The sequence below is a fragment of the Aulostomus chinensis genome, chromosome 1 (assembly GCF_037954235.1).
Source record: "Aulostomus chinensis isolate RoL2024-O1b breed Wild chromosome 1, RoL_Achi_v1.0, whole genome shotgun sequence".
NCBI classification, from domain to species: Eukaryota; Metazoa; Chordata; class Actinopteri; order Syngnathiformes; family Aulostomidae; genus Aulostomus; species Aulostomus chinensis.
The window spans coordinates 39,930,046-39,937,613 of record NC_141320.1 but is presented as its reverse complement, the minus strand read 5'-3'; the positions used below and the strand labels follow the sequence as shown (position 1 = coordinate 39,937,613).

At 46.4% G+C, this 7,568-nt stretch overlaps 2 non-coding genes across 2 annotated transcripts; one reads left to right on the top strand and one right to left on the bottom strand.

The window, feature by feature from the left end:
• Nucleotides 1–152: 152 nt before the first annotated feature.
• On the bottom strand, nucleotides 153–224 carry trnaa-cgc (transfer RNA alanine (anticodon CGC)). Its single transcript has one exon. It is a non-coding gene; the product is annotated as a tRNA-Ala (tRNA).
• A 798-nt stretch (nucleotides 225–1,022) lies between these two features.
• trnae-cuc (transfer RNA glutamic acid (anticodon CUC)) lies at nucleotides 1,023–1,094 on the top strand. Its single transcript has one exon. It is a non-coding gene; the product is annotated as a tRNA-Glu (tRNA).
• Nucleotides 1,095–7,568: the final 6,474 nt, after the last annotated feature.

Genomic DNA, 7,568 nt, shown 5'->3' with positions numbered 1-7,568 from the left:
CATGCTGGCTATGAAGGCTCACAGTCACACTGACCCAGCTACAAATACTTTGATATGCAACAGACTGGTTTCTCTTCTGGTAGTTTGTTATCAACTGTTGTCACATTTATGGATCAATTTAGCTGGTAAGATGAAGGCTCCAAAGGACCAGCTGGAGATGCCGGGGATTGAACCCGGGGCCTCATACATGCGAAGCATGCCCTCTACCACTGAGCTACATCCCCTCTGTCAGAGTCACTGTTTAACTGATGCAGCAACACAAACACAGACACAACATTTTTCTCCTTCATTTTAGGGATAAAAAGGAAGTCAGCCTGTGATCTCAAAGGCTCTGTGATCTCAGTAGTTTCACTGTGATGTCAGCCCACACAGCCTTAGACCACAGAGGCAAGTAAGGCTCCAGGAAGCTGAGGCTGCTCCGTTCTCAGTCCAGTCCAGAGTGAAGGTTTTCCTCTCTGAAGCTTTCCAATCCAGCCCAGATCCTCTCTGACTAGCAGGAGTCTTTGACCAGGAAATGAGAATTATATTGAACGTCTGCTCATCCTCAGAATGAAGTAAAAGTATTTGTGTTCCTAAAATAATCTTCAGATGTTAAGATCAATTATTAACATTGATTGACAGCTCTAAACTGACCCATCATCACTATACAGTTGCAAACTGAGGACTGGAATATTTAGAAATCCACAGTTGCTCATAACAACTGGTAGTACAAGTACACAGTAGAGACGACTGTAGGAAGTAGCAGTTGTGAGCCTTGAAAAAAATGCAGTAAAGACAGGAAGCCCCCATCACATTGTCAGTGTTTCAGTGACTGGCATTGTGAAGAGACTGAGACAAAGTCACGTTATGAATGGAGGGCTGAGTTGGAGCAGAGGGGGACAGGATCCTGGGGGTGGACTGTCTTTAGGGGGCTGAGGTGTCTGGTGGTCTTGGTGGACCCTCTGCATCTCAAGCTGAGACCACAGAGTCCTGTGTTCTTGAGTCATTGTTTATAGTCTCTGTTGTTGGAGAGCTCAGTGTGGTCCCTGATGGTCTAGTGGTTAGGATTCGGCGCTCTCACCGCCGCGGCCCGGGTTCGATTCCCGGTCAGGGAATGAGTTATTTAGAGGTTGAGGGAGAGGTGATCAGGTGGTCCACATGATGGTGGAGGTGATGAACTGTGAGTCCATCATGGCTCCACTCTCACCCCCATTGTAGTGTTCTTGGTTCACTCTGCCATGGCCCCACGTTGAAGGGAAACTGTCTCATTCAGGTTCAACCCTTTGTTAGACTCTATTAAGTCACTGACTCCTGCAAGGACAAACTCTGGTCAGTGTGGTCCCTGATGGTCTAGTGGCTAGAATTGGTGCTCACACTGCCACAGCCTAGGGTTCAAGTCCTGGTCAGGGAAGCTGTGGATACCCTGAGGTTCTAGCCAACTATGGACTGATAGCTGACCTCCCCTCCTCTCTAAAATCCTGGAGAAAGCAGCTGCTAATCAGCTGAGTGACTTCCTCCATAACAAGAGTTGATTTGAGGGTTTTAGAGCCCAGCACAGAGACAGCACTGGTAGAAGTCACTGGATATATAAATATATATTATAGATAAATATCGGCCGACTCATCAATGGCTGAGGAATACATTCAGTCAGTAGCATAACAGTCCTCTGAAGCTGTAACGTGAGCCCACTTCTACCGACTAGAGGAGAGGTAAAATTACACCTGAAATCTGAGGTTTGTCCCTCAAAAAGAACCGCGATGTACTAAAAGTTTCCTCCCCAGAATGATTCTATCAACAAACACTTTAAATTGATATTCTGGAGTTTTATTTCAGTCGCCTGGAATTTGCTGTGGAGTGAGTAAGATGGTATTTAAATGGCAGGCCTATCCACTCGCGCTAGCACGAGCATTGCAGATAGCGTCAGCAGGACCAGACCCAATGGGTCCAGAACTGTCTCCAGTTGCTGGGAGCACCCTGGTGAGCTGGGAAGGCCAAAGGTCCAGAAAAGTGAACCTCCACTTCAAGACTGCAGCTGCTCCAGAAAGCAGCTGCAGTCTTGAAGTGGAGGAAGAAGTGCATGGACAGGAACTAGGAGGAGAGACCACATCACCAATCCAGAACAGAGTTTAAAATCCTTCTCCTCAGTCTTAAAGCTCTGAAAGGAACATTCCAGCTAAAAAGGAACCTCAGATGTGTTCTTGTGTTTTTATTATTTCGAACGATGGCAGGGATTTGGTTTGAGAGCATCCATGTCTAACTAGGTTTTGGTGCATACTGCTAATTAGCTCCCACCGCAGGTCGTGGGGGCAGCAGATAAACAGACAAATCATAACAAGAACATCCACTCCAAATAGTCAAACACCAGGGTGGTGATCAAGTAGAGCCTCTGCATGTCAACAAAAGCACTGACAACTTTAAAAGAGAACAGAAAGTTTATTAAAAGACAAGTTTATAAGGACAGTTAAAGGTGTGTAGACGGCTGTTTACACTTTAATTCAGCTGTAGAAGAAGAAGACCTTCACTGTGAAAACTCATCCTGTGTTACAGCCGCCCCTCCAGGACGGTCAGGGACCAACTTCAGTCCTGGTCCTGATACACCGGAAATCCAACCAATCCCTCCCATAGGAACCATGTATTTGTTAAAGCAGCGCTCGCTGTGTCTGTGTAGGAGCCGGTACTGAGCGTATACTGCATGTGTACTACTACTAAAGGTACTTCACCAGAGGCTCCAGCTGATGTCACATATTTCTCCATCAGCTGGATGACATCACTGATATCAGAGACTCCGCCCACTCATTTATTTTCACACATCTCAAAGACAATTCAGTGTTTGATCAGGGATCAATACATCAATATAAAGATCAGTACTTGGTGCCAAGTGGATCTTTGATGGTGACCTCAGAGAAATCAGATCAGCCCTCACACCCTCCTGTCCAATGGTGGCTCCATGATTTCAGCTTCATCCTGTCTCTTTCCTGATGTGTTTTCCCTTCTGCTTTCAAAAACTCTTTACACCCACAACCTTCATGTCTGGCCTCCACCACCATGATTAGTTTCAGTTTCTCCTCAGCTTCAGTCACACAACACAGGATGGACAAAGGAAGTTTCTCTGTTGCGTCGTCTCAAGTTTTCCTGACCTGAGGAGCTTTGTTAACTAACTCAGCAAGACTGATGTCTCTCAGCTGTGTGTTCTCATCATTGTTCTCCATGTAGACACGTTGTCTCCACTGACCATAATCCACTCACCTTCCTTCATTCGTTGCAGTGTCCCAACCAGAGACCAGTCAGGTGGTCTCTGTTCCTGCAGTCATACTGGATATTCGCTATGTGAAGGGGACCAACAAAGTGGTGGTGGACGTGTTGTCTAGAGTTCCTCAGTGTGGTATTTGATTGTGACCGGTTTTCCTCTCTCTGGTTCTCCTCTTGTCTTTTCCTAGCCTCTTAAATTGCAACAAGAGATGCTGGACCACCGGAGCAGGCCACTGGTTCCCCTCCTGATAGTTTGACCTTATCCGAGCAGTCCAATGGGGGACGTATATGGTTTTTAGAGGTTTAGTGAATTATCATTTTGGGATTCAAGAAAAATTACATTCATGGTATTTTGGTAGCGGGATTCCCTTCAGGACCCTGTTCTTGTAGGGGGGTGTGATGGTCCCTTGGCTGATGTCTTTCATGATGTTTCTTGTGTTGCAGCAGGGAGCTGGAGAGTGGGGAGCTGTTCATTCCTCCTAGTTGGTTAGTTGCTCTCTTCATAAAGAACCCGCCTTGCCGGCCAGGAGCCGCTCTTCCTCCTCATCCATTGTCACTTTCATTTTCAGCAGCCAACATCTCTTCCTTACAGCTCCCTTACACTCATGCAACCATAACATTGACTCCATTGCCTGTCAAATCCCATGGCTCTTTTTGTTCTATTTTGTTTTGTTGTTGTTTTCTTGGTTAAAAAAACATTATTTGGCTTCCTACCCACATCTCCCACTGTTTTGCCATTGCTTCAGAGCCAAGTCGTGAGAAATGGTTTCTCCCCAGTGTGGGTTCTCATGTGACTTTTCAGATGTCCCTATTCTGAGAATTTTTTACCACAAACTGAGCAGGGGAAGGGTTCTCCTCAGTGTGCATTCTCGTGTGTCTTTTCAGACATCCCTTTTCTGAGAATCTTTTGCCACACACAGTGCAGGGGAATGGTTTCTCCCCAGTGTGCATTTTCATATGTCTTTTCAGATGTCCCTTTTCTGGGAATCTTTTATGACATACTGAGCAAGGGAATGGTTTCTCCCCAGTGTGCACTTTCATGTGTCTTTTCAGACATCCCCTTTCTGAAAATCTTTTGCAACAAACTGAGCAGGGGAATGGTTTCTCCCCAGTGTGCATTCTCATGTGTCTTTTCAGATGTCCCTTTTCTGAGAATCTTTTACTACACACTGAGCAGGGGAATGGTTTCTCCCCAGTGTGTGCTCTCATGTGTGATTCTAGATGTGCCTTCACTGAGAATCTTGTGCCACAAACTGAGCAAGGGAATGGTTTCTCCCCAGTATGTGTTCTCATGTGTCTTTTCACACATGCCTTATCTGAAAATTTTATGCCACAAACAGAGCAGGGGAATGGTTTCTCCCCAGTGTGCGTTCTCATGTGTCTTTTCAGACATCCCTTTTCTGAAAATTTTTTGATACAAAGTAAGCATGGAAAAGGTTTCTCTCCAGTGTGTGTTCTCATGTGTCTTTTCAGACATCCCTTTTCTGAAAACGTTCTGCCACAAACTGAGCAGGGGAATGGTTTCTCCAAAGTGTGTGTTCTCATGTGTGATTTCAGATTCCCCGTTGAGAATCTTTTACCACAAACTGGGCATGGGAATGGTTTCACTCCAGTATGTGTTCTCATGTGTCTATTCAGACATCCCTTTACAGAAAATCTTTTGCCGCAAACTGAGCAGGGGAATGGTTTTTCTCCAGTATGTGTTCTCATGTGCGTTTTAAGATGTCGCTTTTCTGAGAATCTTTTGCCACACACTGAGCATGGGAATGGTTTCACACCAGAGTGTGTTCTCATGTGAGTATCCAAACTACTTCTGTAACGAAAACCTTTACTGCATGTTGAGCACCTAAATGGACGCTCATCCTCACTGACTTCTGTCTCAGATTCAGAAGGACCAAAGGTCACGTTCCTGATGATTTCTGATTCTCTTCCAGTTTTTAGTTTTTGCTCTTTTGAGCTGCAATGACTCACTTCCTGTCCTGGGCTCAGTTTCTGAAGCAAATTCCTCCTTGAGCCAAAGGGTTCCTTGTGCTCAGAGGTGGCCGTGTTATCAGGTCTGACCCAATCATCCTCACTGACTTCAGTCTCAGCTTCAGAAGAGTCTGACATCTGGTCTTCAGTCTTAGGTTGTACAAGTGTATCTGGATCTACCTTGCTGGCTGGTTCTGGTTCTGGTCCTCCACTCTCTTCTCCATCAGCTTCTGTTTTCAGAGGATGAATTGGGCTCCTGCTCAGAGACTCTTCTTTCAAGTTCTCCTCAGTTAGACTCTGATGAAGCTGTGGGAACTGAGGTTTCTCTTCGTCCCCTTCACTCTTCACAGGGACCAGAGTGAAGGGGAACGTGGTGATATCAGCCTCCTCCTGCCCTTGAAGCTGCGCTCCCTCCTCACTGGTCCAGAGCTCCTCCCACTCCTCTTTAATGTGGGGGGGCTCTGGGTCCTGCAGCTCAGGGGGAACCTCTTCTTTAATCACCAGCAGCTGCTCCACATCTGCAGGACACAAACAGCAACATCAGAAATCTCTTCATTTGACTCTGAAACAGCGGAGCAACAGACAGAAACAGAAATCAACTCAATGAAAAGAGACGTCCTGCTACTGACGACCAGTCAGCAAACTGGGAACAGAAACGCTGGCTTCAGATGCTTGGATCAACGTTGTGTCACCCAGGTCAAAGGTCATAGGTCCCCTCTGCTGAATGCCTTTGTCCATTCATAATCACATTCACTCGTTGGAATGTTAGTGTCTATAATGGGACAAATGGACAATTCTTGAACGGCCAGTCCAACCCAAGGTCGCCAAGAAAAATCTTTCTTTTTTTAAGTAGGCCTTTATAATATCCGTGTCAGCCTACATCTTAATGTCAAAAAAGAAGCAACATGCACAGCATCCTGGGCCAGCCTGACACACACACACGACACGGCAAGGCTGAGTGAAGCAGTCCTAGTCCCCTATTATCCAGCTAGAACCCTTCGCTCCCAGGATGGAGGGTTACTGGTGGTTCCTAGAGTTCTAAAAGTAGAATGGGAGCCAGAGCCTTCAGCTATCAGGCTCCCCTCCTGTGGAACGGTTTGAGTCCGGGATGCCCCCCCCCCCCCAAGACCTTCCTTTTTGATCAAACTTATAGTTAGGACAGCTTAAACCGGCCCTTCGATATTTTGCTGTAGGCTTCAACCTGGTTTATGCTTCTGCATGGCATCAACGCCGTACCTACACTGTCGACGCAGACCTACATGGACCCTACGCCGCAGCAGACGTGCACCTCCAAAATGTCCTGACTATTCATTGTGTCGACACGTCGTGACGTGAACATCAAGGACTGTGATTGGTCCGTTCAGAGGAGTCGCCGAATGCATTTAGAGGTGGAAGAACCTCCACGACAAAATGTGCGTCTCCGGAAGAAAATGGCCACAAGTCGTGTTTTTCATGTTCAAGGTTTTAAGTTTGATTCATGAAAACAAAGTCGTTCAAAGAGAAGCACTGGACTTTCTGTTGGAAATAGTTTTGTTTTGGAATCTGACAAGAGCCCCCGAAACCATAGAAAGACACAGCCACACCCCCTAGCAGCTTGGAGGTGAGCTGCAGAGCAACGCATTCCCTCAACACAGAACTGGGCACTGGGCTTCTCTCTCCTCCTCTCTGTCCTCCTATATGTGTCATACATAAATCACACACATAACTAACTCCTCTTCTCCCCTCATCCCAGATCCTGGTGCTGCTGAGGAGGCTGCAGACCTGAAGAGGCTCAAGCTGCCACCCGTAGCTCCACCTGCTCACGTCCCCGTCTGTCCATCAGTCTCTTCCTTTCTCTCTCTCTTTATCTCTGTCCCTCTCTTTCCTTCTGCATATCTGTCTTCCTCCATTCTCTGTCTTTGTCTCTGCCCTGCTCTCCTGCTCTCTTTCCCCCTAACCAGTCAAAGCAGAAGGCCATCCCCACTGATCCTGGATCTGCTCGACGTTCCTGCCTGTTAAAAGGAAGGTTTTCATCACCACTGTTGCAGGATGTGCTGCTGGTGGAGAATTGTTGGGTGGAGGTTCATTGAAGGAGTTTGGTTCGAGACCTGCTCTACTAGTAAAGAGTCATGAGAGAACTTTGTTGTGATTTGGTTCAAACAAATAAAATTGACTTGACTTGAACGTGATGATAGTGTGGAAAAACTGTCAAAAAGAATGAAGACAGGTGAGAAAGAAAAGGGAGGATTAAAAAGAAGAGATTAAAGAAAAGCTATGGTTCTGCTGAGTGTTGTGATGCTCATGTTTAGCTGTCAAGCTAGCAGCTCTGGACTCACTGATCTGGACTGAAACTGCATTGAAATGAAACAACAGAGCTTCACTGGTGTCTG